A 14,407-nucleotide genomic window follows, 5' to 3' on the forward strand; every position below is an offset into this window, starting at 1 on the left:
ATATTATACTCAATCAAATCAACAAGGAAAATATAATATTAGAGAAATTAATTTAATATGAAAATTATATTTCCCTTCAATCTCCCCCTTTTTGCCTTCCTGGACAAAATCAAATCAAACTCAATTTCTCAGTTGAACTCTAGTTAACTCCCCCTTAATATGAGAATTTTTCTCCCCCTGAATAAAATCAAGTTAGTACGGGTGTTGTTCGTTGTGTTGGCAACACCTGAGACAACACCTGCAAAAATCATTAGTAGTTCATTAAAACGTATCATTGGATCCTTTCAATTCACACTCCCTTGAGTTTGAGTCGCATCTTCTCCCCCTTTTTGTCCAAATGGACACTAACCTCCAATAGCAGCTTGTAGTCAGCAACAAGATTATAATAATAGGCTATATCACGAAATCTTGAAGAATGAATTATGTTAATAATGTGAAGAGAAAACAGTGTAAATCAAAAGAATAAGTATGCATACAACGGTAACAAAATCAAGATTTACTCAAACAATCCTAAGATCCTTAACGGTAAAAAAAATTTAATGGGAAATATTTTTAGTTGTTATCACCTTCCAAGAATACCTAGATAATTGCGTCAAAAATCATTTCAAAAAAATTTCCAGAATTGAAACCCACATCGATTTAACACCACTGAACCATCAAAAATCACAAATATTAGATTTCTAGCAAAATCTGGATTTTAGTCGAATTTTCTCTGTTGAAATACGCATACCTTTTTGACCAACAATATTCACAATGTTATGTTTATGCATGACCTATTTATGCCTAATAACAGAATGTAACAGAAATAAAAACATGAAAAAAATCTGAGATATGTTTACAGATGAGGTGTTTTCACAAATGTTGGCAGCATCTTCTGACAACACGTCCAATTCCAGAAAATAATTTTGATTTTTTTTGCACACTTAGAGACTTATCAACTTTCTGATCATAGAAGTGGTAGCTCCCACACTAGAAGAACGGTCTTCTTTAGGACTCCTCTAGGTAGCTTTTTCCATTTTCTTCTATTTTTGCCTTTTGTATTAAATCCAGAAGAGGTAGCTCCCACACTAAAAGCACAGTCTTCATTGGACTCTTTTAGGTAGCTTTTTCCCATCTTTTTTTCTGATACAAAGCATATGCATAATTGATTTTTCTTTGTACTCAATCTTTTCAAGTCACTTTTCGTATGAGACAATGTCATGTAGTACATGATCATCCTTCAACTATTTTGTGATTTAATCAGATTGTTAAGCATATCCAAGTGTGTTAAGTTTAGATATAACAAGAAATTGTAAGTGCACCAGAAGATTTATGCAATATAGTGATAACACATCATATAACAGTATGCATGCAGATGCAGTATGTCTAAGTCCTAGAAATGCACATGCATGTTAGGTGTTGTCCGAGATGTTGTAACATCTGAGACAACATCTATGTATGATTAGGCAGAACACATGCTGAGAAATTTCCTAAGGTTGGAGAATCTCTCAAAAACTAATGACTTTTGTGAATATGTCAGTCATTTGGTTATTTGTACCAACAAATTCAATTCGAATCAATCATTTTTCTACTAAATCTCGAATAAAGTGATGTCTAATGTCAATGTGTTTTGTTCGAGAGTGTTTTACTGGATTTTTTGAGATATCAATTGTACTAGAATTATCACAGTATCTGATTTCTCTCTAATGAAACTAACCCATGAAAATTGTGAGAAATCATAAACATAAACTTGACAAATAAGACTCTCACCTTTAGATTTCTTAATAAAAAGAGTTTTGTCTACCTCACCTCGTTTGAAGCCAATTTCCAGTAGATATTCACTTAATCTGTGAGTATAAGGAGCTCATGAAAATAAGTACAGCCATCTTTCGGTAATCCATTTTTTCTTTCTTTCGAGTTTGGACACCTTCATGCATACTTCCAATTATTTGAGATGATGGATGGTTTTTCTGAATTTTACTTGGAATATTTTGTCCATCATCTACTGCGTCATCATCGTTATTCGTTTCGTCCGCAGCTTCAGTGACTTCAGTGTCAGGTGTTGTGTCAGATGTTGCAACATCTGGGGCAACATCTGCATTTTCCAGTGATATTGGAATTTCCAGAAACTCATCCACATCATCTTCAGCTGTTTTCTTTTTGAGATCTGCAAGGTCATAAAAAAAAACATTAATGGATTCCATAATAGTCCTAGTTCTTAAATTAAACATGCGATAGGCTCGACTATTAGTGGCATATCCCAAAAATAAACACTTATTACTCTTTGAATCAAACTTTGCAAGTTGATCCCTATCATTCAAAACATAGCAAATACAACCAAAAACATGAAAGTATTTCAAATTAGGCTTCTTTCCCATGATTATTTCACAATTCGGCTATCCCATTTTGTTGTAGTTGCTTTGGAGCAGAAAATTCATGTGAAATACCTTTCTTGTCACAAAAAAATGAGAATGAGGAGTTTTCAAATTCCTTACCATGGTCAGTCCTTATCCTTCTCACCTTCAAATTATGAAAGTTTGTAATCCTTGTGACCAATTTTTTAAACACATTGAAAGTGTCTGATTTCTCCCTAATGAAACTTATCCATGAAAACCGTGAGAAATCATCAACACAAACAAAGAAATACTGCTTACCTTCAAAACTTTCCACTTCCATAGGACCCATAAGATCCATGTGTATCAATTCGAGGCAACGTGTTGTCCCAAAGTAGGGCAACATGTGATATGACACAGCGAGTTTGCTTACTCTTTTGACAGTCTCCACAAACATATGGTGTACTAAATGATAGGTTAGGCATACCTCGTACAACATCGTACTTACTCAAATTCTTCAAGGTTTTGAAATTTACATGACCGAGTTTTTGATGCCAAAGGATGAGTTCACTGATTTGTGCATGTTTGGATGAAAGTTCCTCACCTATTTGGTAGTAGTTATCCGAAGACCTTGTACCTGTCATAATACACATGTTAGTTTCATCAAAAACTTCACAAGTATGTTTATCAAACTCGACATGCAAATTATCATCACACAGTTGGCTTATGCTTATCAAATTCGAATTTAATCCTTCAACATGAAGCACATTGTGGAGCTTTGGTAGTCCTTCAACATTTAATGTTCCCTTTCCAACAATCCTTCCTTTAGCTCCCCCTCCATAGGTTACTCTACCACCTTTTTGATCAACATAATCAGTGAGATATTCTCGTAGTCCTGTCTATGGCGAGAGCTTCCACTATCAAAGTACCAATGACCTGCAGTGTTAGTTTTCAAAGAAGTATAGACAACATTACAGTGAGTTTTTACCTTTGGTACCCAAATTTGTCTTACTGTAGGTCGGTGGTTGGAGGTGTTGCGGGAAATGTTGGACAACATTCGGGGCAACATCTGGATCAACTTTTGATTCATGCGATCATCCCTGAGTTTAAAACAGTAGGGCCTGATATGACTAGGCTTAAAACAGTAATGACATACATACCTACGTTTCCTCTTAGGAATGGGTGCAGCAGGTTGTATTTTGATGGAGAGCATTTGATTGGTGACTTGGATTGTGGTTGTGTAGATATGTCAGCTTTTCCTTTCACAAAAACAGTAGACTTGGAAGATTCACCTATTTCAAACACACTGTCTTGGAAGCCTAAGCCTTTCTTGTCATCTCTTCCCATCAAAAGTATGGATTCAAGCTTGGATGTGCTTGAATTGAATTTGGACAAAGTTTCTGTTGCCTTGTGAAGCATTTCTTTGGTCTTGCCAAGTTCCAAATCCTTTTTGCTCAAAATTACCTCAAGTTTGGCAACTACGGCTTTTAGTTCAACGTTCTCCTTCATGAGACTTGAGTTCATCTTGTTTCTTTTGGTCCAATATTCAAACAGCTCTTCATAAAGCTTTTGCACACTCTCAAGAGTGATTTCTTCATCATCAGCTCCTGATTCGTCATCTCCACTCAAATTTTCAGAAGTTGTGGATTTCAAGCACACTGAATTTTTGCGGATGTTGCGGCCAGGAGTGGCAACACCTAAGGCAACACCTAAAGGATTTACTTGCAACCAGCGTTTTTCTTCATTCCTTGGTCGAAACTGTAGTTGGACATGAGATTTAGGATCTGGTGGTCGAAGTGCTCCGTTTGCAAGTTATGTGTCCATTAAATATTTCTGTCAAACAAAACAAAAACCAAAATCAGCACTTAGTATATAAAGAGTAGACTCTGATACCACTTGTTAGGATTATTTTGTCCGACAGATGATCGAAATAATAAGAATGTCAGAATATGATTTAAAATAGTAAATTCGTGTTTTATCAGAATTAAATGTTGTGCCAGATGTTACAACATCTCGGACAACATGCAGCGGAATATTATATTTTGCAACACAAATTCACTTTCAATAACTAAATGGACGAGATTAAATATGCACAAGTATAAATACTTGTGCGGTGCCTTATGAAAAAATTAATCACTAGAAAAAACAATCGTTTACAAAAACCTAACACTAGTGATTATGACAAAAATCAATTTCCTCAATAAGTTGAGAAAACAAATGCTTTGTAAAACAAACAACCAGAATAAAACTAAAACAAGAAAGCAAAAACCTGTTTCCAAACAGTAGATCCACGAGAAGCAATCTTCGGTCAACTTCTTCCCAGATGTTGTCCGCAGATGTTCTCAACATTCACAGCAACACTCTAACCCTCTTCACAGCACGTTTCTCGAATAAGGGTTTTCTCTGAATTTCTGAACGTGCACACAGAAGTGAATATTGACCGGGAAGAAACCGCAAGAAAAACTCTCACTAAAAACTCCAAGAAAATCTTCTCATGTGAAAACTCTTCACGAAAACTTCCCACGAAAAACATTTCGACTCCACGAAAATTCTACACTACAAACTCTCTGAATATTTCCCACGAAAATTCTTTCTTTTAAGCTTCCAAGAAAATCACCTCCACGAAAATCCTACACGTGAACTCCTCCACTAAAACTCTCTCACTTCTTTTTAATTTTCATCTATCTTATTTATAATTCACTTCATCTCACAAGGAAATCTACAAAATAAATAAATCAAGAGTTAAATCAATAATATAATATCGTCAAGATCTTTATCATAAATATAATATCTAGAAAAGTCAAATCCAATATTCCACATAATCTTATCAAGAATGAAATTAGACTTAAGGAAGATATTATATCACAATAAAATCTTAACATAATTATCTAGAAAGGCAAAACCATAATTAAATATTATACTCAATCAAATCAACAAGGAAAATGTAATATTAGGGAAATCAATTTAATATGGAAATTATATTTCCCTTCACTCTGTATAGCCTTGAATTACATGACATATGTTTAGTGGATAATTATATTATGTTTTTCACTAAATATAGATGGAATTCAGGAGTCGAAGAAAATATAGCTATTCAGCTTTTCTTCGCCAAATGCCGAGTCCCTGGAGAGAAGTGCTTATAAAGGAATATGTCCTTGGCAATCCAGATACGTTGACACGAAGAGTCTCTTTTCTCAAAGGAAAATTGGCAGAATAGTTTCATATGGACAGCTGTACAAAAGAATTATAAACGCTTAAGGGGTATCAATATAAGAACTCATTTGTGTTGTAAAGAAAATGATCTTCCAACAATTATTGGAAGTAAACCACAAAAGCATAAGAGGAAAAGTTTTAAGACTCATCCTTATGCTCGAAGTGGAAGAAGAGCTTGGAAACCAAGAACAGTTTGGTCTAGACAAAAAGTCAGATCTTATAAATCTGGACAAAGAAGTGAACCATCAAGAAGTAGGATATCATCTCAAGTATCGAGTACCTCTCGAAGCACAGGAAGAACACTTACAAAAAAAACTTTTAGAAAAGATCATAGTCGAGCTAATGAAAGTTTTAAAGATTGTAATTGCTGGACATGTGGAGCAAGAGGTCATATCTCAACCAATTATCCAGAAAATGAAAAAAGAGGTATTAAATATTTCGATCCATATTGAAGAAGCAATTTATTACCAAGATCTTATTCAGGTATACCGATTTGATGATATTGCCTCAGATGAAAGTATATATGAAGAAGAAAAAGGGAGAATCTGATGGAAGTGAATCGGAATCTGACTGAAGATGATCACATGAAGATTTGTCTGGATTCTTTAGCCAGACAACAATATCTCATAATATGGTCCAAAAAATTATGAGAGAAAATCCTAGTCTACAGAGATATCAAGGATTCTCTGCATGACAGGTAGAAAAGTTCTTAGGAAGTCTTGGCTTAAGAAACAGAAATCATCATCTAATCTATAAGTTTCTAGAAGGAAAATGGCAATCCCGATGGAACTTACAGGAAATAGAATGGAGATGTAATTAATTCCTTCTGAAGAAATTAAGGGTGAATTACAAAAACTCAAGATAGAAGTAGCAAGGACTATGTCCTGGATTCATATCGGAGCAATCCAGATTATGATAAAGGCTACTTGAAAGAATAGATTCACCCATTGATATTGCTATATGTGATAAACGAATGGGGAACTTTCAAGATTCAGTACTAGGAACTATCTCAGGAAACCTCAACGCATGAAAGATTGTAGGAGTAATCTATCCGAGAATTGCCTACAACCTGGCAGATCGAGATTTTAGTCGAGCCTTGACTTTACATCAGAATTTCAAGGAGAAAAGATAGATGAAAGAAGGTAATAGGCCATATTCTATTATCTATCAAATTTCATATGCTATATCTAATACACATCATTCAGAATTGTTTATTAGAAATGAGTTCATTGAAATACCTGAAATATTCGGAAAAGTTGCTCAGGCAATTTATCCAGAAAGGATTGAGTTTTCATTAATTCAGAAAACATATATCCAAATACAAGACAAACCGATTCTACAGATGAATCAAAGTCCTAGATTGTAGTCAAGAAGACTATCTTTTCAAGAGGATAGAATTACAAGTTACAGGTGGGGAAAATCACATGTCCAGGAAACTCAACAGGAGCTAAAAAGCTTTTCCACAATAGGAAAGCTCAGATGCCCAGAAGGGTGGAAGAAAGTAGAAATAGTATTTGATATTACAAAACAAAGGAATCAATTTCTTTATAATACCATATACTATTTAGAACCACCTATGATAGGAACTTACCAATGAATGATTAAGATCGGAGAATTGGAAGTTCATATCAAAGGGATTCCAGGGAAAGAACCAGATCGATTGGTTCTTGGACTAGAGTTTCTCGAGGAACATAAACTTGGAAACGTCTAGAGTATGGAATGGAGTTTATAGCAGATGATAGAATGTAGAAAATCCAATGACCACAAGTCCATTCTCGATATACATTCCAGTAGGGATGTTATATGAACAATATAAAGCAGAATACTTTACTGCTTATATTGACTCAGGTGCTGGAATCTGTACAGCCAAAAGAGGAGTTTTTCCAAATAATTTGGAAGAAGAACTACCAAAGATTGCTGGAAGAGATTTCTCTAGAAGAATCTTAATCTTACGTAAGGGGATTAAGATGACCGAGATCGTAATCGGAGGTGCTGGAAAAACACCTTGGTATAAGGTAAAAACACCACCGATTTATCTTCATGATACAGGAGCTGACATATTGTTAGGAAATAATTTCCTACAAATATTCAAGTCATATACTCAAGAAAATGAAACTAGACGATTAGTATTCACAACACCCTGTGATCATAAAATCATAGTCCAGTGATTAAGAAAGGCATTTTACAGAAAATTGTCCATTCAATTTCGCAGCAAGCGTGGTGATGAAGGAAAACTTCTGAATCCAAAAATGAAAGATTCTAGACGGTTTGGAGAAACAATGTTCCAACTAAGAGCAGATAAAGAGCTCCAACCTAAAGAAATAGAATGTCTTAAGATAGTTCTACATAAGAATGAGGTAGAGTTTGAATCTATGGTATTATTGGAAGATGTCAAGAAAAGGAACAAAGAAAATTACAATGAAGATCCCTTGGCATGGTGGGACAAAAATCAACTCAAAACTTGCCTTAAAATTATGGAAGACAAAGAGTATGAATTTGTCTGTTGCAAGCCTATCCCAATGGATATAATTGATCAAAGGGATATGCAGATTATAATCAAGGAACATTTGGACCTTGGTTTGATCAAATCAGGAATTTCACTATACAGAAGCCCAGGATTCTTGGTAAGAAATCATGGGGAATAAAAAGGAACAAACCCAAATTAGTTATTAATTATGAAAAAATTAATAAGATTCTGGATTTTGATGGGTATTTTATACCTAGCTGAGAACATCTAAATAGTTGCATAAGCAACGCAAAGATATTCTCTAAATTCGATTGTAAGCCTGGATTTTACCAGATTCAAATGTATGAAGAAAGCTAGAAATTCACAGCTTTCTCTACACCACAAGGACACTATATTTGGGAAGTATTACCAATGAGATTGACTAATTCACCCCAAATATTTCAAAGAAAAATGGATAATTTATTTAAAGATTATTTTAAGTTTATGTTTGTCTATATTGACGATGTGTTAATTGCATCTAAAAATATAGAGGAACATATTAAACATTTAGAGATTTTCTCTTATGTTTGCAAAAAAGGACTGGTTCTAGTCATTGCCACAAGAAAGATTGCTTGTAATAGAGATCGATGAGTCAAGAATAATTTTGCAAGATCATATAGTAGAAAAAATGCAAAATTTTCCAAACAAGTTAAAAATAAATAAACAACTTCAAAGTTTTCTAGGAGTTGTTAATTTTGTTGGGATGTTTATTAAAAACCTAGGAAAACACAGAAAAGTGTTTAGTCCATTACTGAAAAAAGATGCAAAATTTATATGGACGGAAGAACACACACATGGACTTAGTCAACTAAAGGAGATTTGTAAAAATCTTCCAAAAATGGCTATTCCTCAAGATGAAGATAATCTGGTATTATATACGGATGTCACTGATCATTGGTGGACAGCAGTCTTAACAAAGCTCACTCCAAATGGAGAACAACCATGCAGATATTGCGGTGGACTATTATCAGATGCAGGATCCATAAGATGACATATCAACGAAAAGGAATTTTATGCAGTAAAGAGGTCTTTTGAAAAATGGTCATTATTCTTACTTGCAAATAAATTCACTTTAAAAATTGAAAATACACTGGTAAAAGCTTTCTTAAGGAATAGAATTGAGTCTAAACCTAAGAAGGTCCGATTATTAAGAAGGCAAGCACTATGTCAGAATTATATTTTTGATATTGTGATAATCAAATCTCATGAAAATATTCTTGCAGATTTTTAACAAGAAATGGACATCGGTGATATCGATGACATCATCAAGATGCTGAGGCATTTGAAGGAACACCTTGAAATGCTTCAAAACGAGTTTAACAAACTGGTCTTAAATGCAGAAGTTGCGGGAAGACTACAACAGGCCGATAAGACAATTGTCTCTGATCGAATCACATGATGATTATAGGCTTATACTCAGTTATGGTCTGTAATGCAAAGACCTATCCTCCAAGGTATTGAGAAGCCACTGGTTTCCCAAATATAGAGTTTTCGAGTACATGACTCTATACCTGGAGCAGGAGATTCAAATACCCCTAGCACAAGTGTTAAGTCGGGATCATCTCCAGATGAATCGGCTGAAACAAAAATTGAGAATCCAGATCCTTATCTCGAGTACTCAAGTCAACCTTTCACCTCGGGGATTGAAGAGAGAAAGATCAACCTTAGACCAAATACTGACAAGGGTAAATATAAGGTTGGTACTAATGAAACTTTAATTTCTCCATTACAGGTGTACCAAAAAAATTGGGAGAAATTAAAAACAAGAGTAGGCATTAACCCAGCCACTATCAGGGTTGATGTTGCAGGAAAATATCCTAGGGTATGGATGACACCAAATTCAAATCCAAAGGAGGTCAAAGCTTGATATGAATTCGGGGCTCTTGTCTCAGTTTATACCACATCACCAAGCTTCCCAGAAATTTCAGGTCTAAAAAAATGGATCTAGGAAGCTGTTCATGAAACTTGGAAAATAACGATTATTTGTCCAGATGAGACATTCTGGAACTATACTGTTTTAGTACAGCACCAGAATCAGCAGGAAAAGGCTCTCACGAAACCTTTCATTTATCAAGTTAAAGAGGCCAGATACAAATGTTCATAAATTTATCAAGGATCATCTGTCGGAAGAAACACCCTTGTTGCTTCAATTACTGAATATGATATTTCTACCAGAAGAGCATGGGGTTTATGGATCTGTCTAACAGAAATGGACAAAGTCAAGTTTCCATTTACATTTTATCATAATTCGGTAAACAGATCATTCCTGTTAAATACTATGACAGGAAAAACCACAAGTTTTGCAAAAGATCTATTTGAAAAGAAAAGAAATCTTCTGTAGAATATCAAGCTGCCGGGGAGTAAAGAGAATCGTCGAAAATTCTGCAATATAACTTATGTGAGAGTATGGTCAGAACAGATCTGTCCAGAGTGCCCGAATCAAAAAGAGCCAGAATTCGGCAAGGGCTTCAGACCTCGGTCATACTGGAAGCATCTTGCAAAACATGACCAAGTGGTGAAGGACCACAATCACGTTTTCCTCGGGGACTTCAAAAGTTTAAGATTTCTCGACAAAAATAAATGGACATGTGAACCTAATCACTTTTCCTTGGGGATAACAAAAGCAAAAGATTCCCCAACAAAAGATAGTGAGCATGTGACTCACCCACTAAATGAACAAGGAAAGTTGGACCCAATTACAACTATAAATAGAGTAAATGGAAACCAGTAAAAATACACAAGAACAAAGTCGAAACCTGAAGAAAAATGTATTATACATATTTAAAGGTTTCTCAAAGACGTGTCAAGAGAATAAGAAAACAGCTGGTAAATACTAAAGATCTCTATAAACTGTTAAAAAAAGAAAGAACAAGATCTCAGTTGATATAATACATACACATATCTACTGGTTATGCCAGGAGATAAAGTCAGAAGAACGAGCTGTTTCTAGATTAATAATCTAGGAAGAAGACAAATTGAGTGGAGGGAATATTCAACCACTCAACCAGATAGGACCAACCACAGCTGGAAGACATCATATTATAGCAAGAGTTTGAAGTCCGAAATACAAATCCGCCAGGGACTTCTATAAATAATCAGGCAGAAGGAAGATGAAGACATCACTCAACCTCTTCGTTTTTCTTCAAAATATTTGTAATATTTTCTCTTTCAAGTTTATGTGTGCTGTAAGTTCAGCTACTATTAGTAGCTAAACAAGTTTCTCCTCCTCTACAGGAGGTTACTATGTAATAATACTTTGTATGTCAGAATAAAAGAACCAAGACTTTTGCCCCTCTCATGTATTAGTTTCAGATTGGACTATTTTACTATACACCCTGAGGTAGGAAACGAAACAGGGTTGTGCTAAGTGCTGTTAGAGGAATCTATGTCAAGAACCATCTGTTGCAACTGCGTGGTTAGACTGTGAGGAGCAGTTTGTAAAACTCGGTGGATATAAACCGACGACATTCAGGTAAAAGAGGTAAATAGTTCAATTTATAATATGGAAGCATGATGGGCTTTTTATATATTAAAAAAATCGATCATTTGAGAATGATATATAGGCTGAAAACCTTGCATAGCTGCATGTCTTGGGGCTATATACTTTCAAGCACATGCTTGATAGGTATAACAATACCTTGTACCGAAATAATAAGAATTAAGGATGTGTTTGAAAATTTTGAAAAAATGGGGAGTTAAAACAAAGATTTAGAGAGGTAGGAATGTAAGGAGAAAGTTGAGTTTGGAAAAATGGAGTAATTTCAAATTTCCCCTTGATAATATAAAGTGTATTTAAAAAAATCTATATACGCCTAAACATGTTTTAATGGTTACTCTTCATAGTAGAATAATCACTAAGATTTATACATTTAAAATTTGTATGTATACGTTATACTGAATAACTTGATATAACTAAAATATTTATTCACAATTAATCTTATACTAATTTCACATAAACTTCTAAATTTTAAAGTTTGAATTTGATACATCGCCATGCTTCATGCTTTCTATGCCCTTCGTTTTTTATATACTCGTTTATTATATTTGATACCCCATAGATGGGTCCACTATCCCCTGGCTCATCCCTAGCCCAAATGGAAGACAAGTCCATCAAGGGCCCATGTATTCTCCTATAAATACCAGGTTTGAGTGTTCAGTTGATTCACGATATTATTTTTCAGCAGCACCTTAGCTGCTCTCCATTTACATCCTCAGTCTCTGACTTGAGCATCGGAGGGGCTACGCCAGGACACCCTCCTGGCCCCCTTCTAACGGTCTTATTCGTGATTTCAGGCTCAGGACAATTTCGAAACCTGTATCTGGACTAGTGAAACTTGCTAGAATCGGATCCTAAATTTCTTGTGAGTATCACTTGGCGCCGTCTGTGAGAACTTTGAGCTGACACGTAGAGATGGCAGGTAGGAGAGGAAAGCAGAAGAACTAACACAACATCGTCGCATCCTCAGATGGGACTCAAACAACCGCGTCTTGAGACGAGACAAGAACAACCACGTCTTGAGACTAGACAGGAAGAACTTCGTCAAGAGACAAGAGACGAACAACCTCGTCCGGAGACAAGATCCGAACACCCTCGTCACGATACCGAGGCCGAGCAACCCCCTCACAATGAGAATGTGGGGAAATTGACCCTGGAACAATTGGGCCGATTTATTACACAGACAGTAGAGGAAGTCATGAAAAAGAACCAAGAGTCTATTTTTGCTGAAGAGCAGGCCACTCGCCAGGAGCGAGAGGAAAATGATGAGGGTCACCAGAGTAGGGTTGAAGAGACACAACCCCACCAAATTGGGAAGATTAGTGAGATGGGAGAAATGTGGAAGGAAATACAGATGTTGAGGCAGCAGTTGAGAAGCAGAGCGCCAGTACCCAATAGAGGAAGTCCTTTTTCACTAGCCATTTTAGAAGAAGGGCTTCCTCCAAATTTTCGACAATCGAATGTGGGAGAGTACGATGGACATACTGACCCTGAGGAACACTTGGGGAGGTTTGAGAATGCTGCCATGTTACATCAATATTCCGATGGGGTCAGGTGCAGGGTGTTTCTGGGCACGTTGGTGAGGTCAGCCCAGCAATGGTTTAACACCTTGCAGCCCAACTCCATACGAACTTTCGAGAATTTTTCTGCTGCTTTCTTGCACAGATTCGCTAGCAGCAAAAAAACAACAAAAAAACTATTTGAGCCTATTCTTGTGAAACAACAAGAAGCTGAAACTTTACTAGAGTTTTTCCAGCGTTTCAACAACGCAGTACTGGAGATACCAGCGGCCACTCCTGACATCATGATAAGTGCCTTTACCCAGGGACTTAGAGGAAGAGAGTTCTTTAAATCGTTAGTGAAGAAACATCCATCAAGTTACGATGATCTGTTATCTCGGGCGGAAAAATATGTAAATCTTGAAGATGCCCAGCGGCATAAGAGGATGGAGCAGCGGTCTGGGGGAAGTAGAGTTGAGGGAGCGGAAAGAGGAGGTAGGAAGAGAGGCACGAGCGAGAGGAGGATGATAAGGCTAGGGGCAGAGGACAATTCTCATCCCATGTTCCTCTGGATGGGAGTCGTGACAAGGTGATGGAAGTGAGGGAGCTCGAGGGGAGGTGGGATAAGTCGCAAAGGGTTGAGTGCATTGCTAGATTGCTTTCGCGGGATAGACGAGAAGGATCCTCATCCATGAGTCGACAGAGGTCTCGCTCGTCCCCTAAGCGTGGTCAAGGCCCTCCATGGATAAATTAGAGGATCGGGGAGCAGAGAGGGGAAGGTTGAGGTCAAGATGTCCCTCAGGAGCCCGTCGAACTGAGGAGGGAAATGAATGAGGATAACCACCCTACGAGATGAATGATTCATATGATCTCGGGGGGTGCTACTGATGGAGACTTTGGGCGAGCTCGGAAGGCACATGGGAGAAGGTTGGAGAACTTTGAGATATCTAGGGGTGCAGACTTACCACAAAATCTCGTCATCAGCTTTGGGCCGGAAGACCTTCGAGGCGTCGTGACTCCACATAACGATGCCTTAGTGGTGACGATCATCATTACCAATTATGATGTGGCGAGGATATTTATTGATAATGGAAGTTCCATAAACGTCTTGTTCAAGAGCATGTTGGATCAAATGAAGGTGGAAGGATTCGAGTTTGAGCCGGTCTCCACCCCGCCGTATGGGTTTGTAGGACACGCCATCCCGCCTTTGGGTCAGATTGTTCTTCCCCTATCCTTGGGGATTGATCCTCCGCGGGTAACAAAAATGATAGCCTTCACCGTGGTAGATACTCCGTCAGCGTATAATGGAATTCTAGGAAGGCCAGCCCTGAAGGATTTTAGAGCTGTAGTTTCCACTTGTCATCAGAAGCTTAAGTTTCCT

Source organism: Primulina tabacum, chromosome 18 (assembly GCF_025594145.1).
Source record: "Primulina tabacum isolate GXHZ01 chromosome 18, ASM2559414v2, whole genome shotgun sequence".
In the NCBI taxonomy this organism is placed as follows: Eukaryota; Viridiplantae; Streptophyta; class Magnoliopsida; order Lamiales; family Gesneriaceae; genus Primulina; species Primulina tabacum.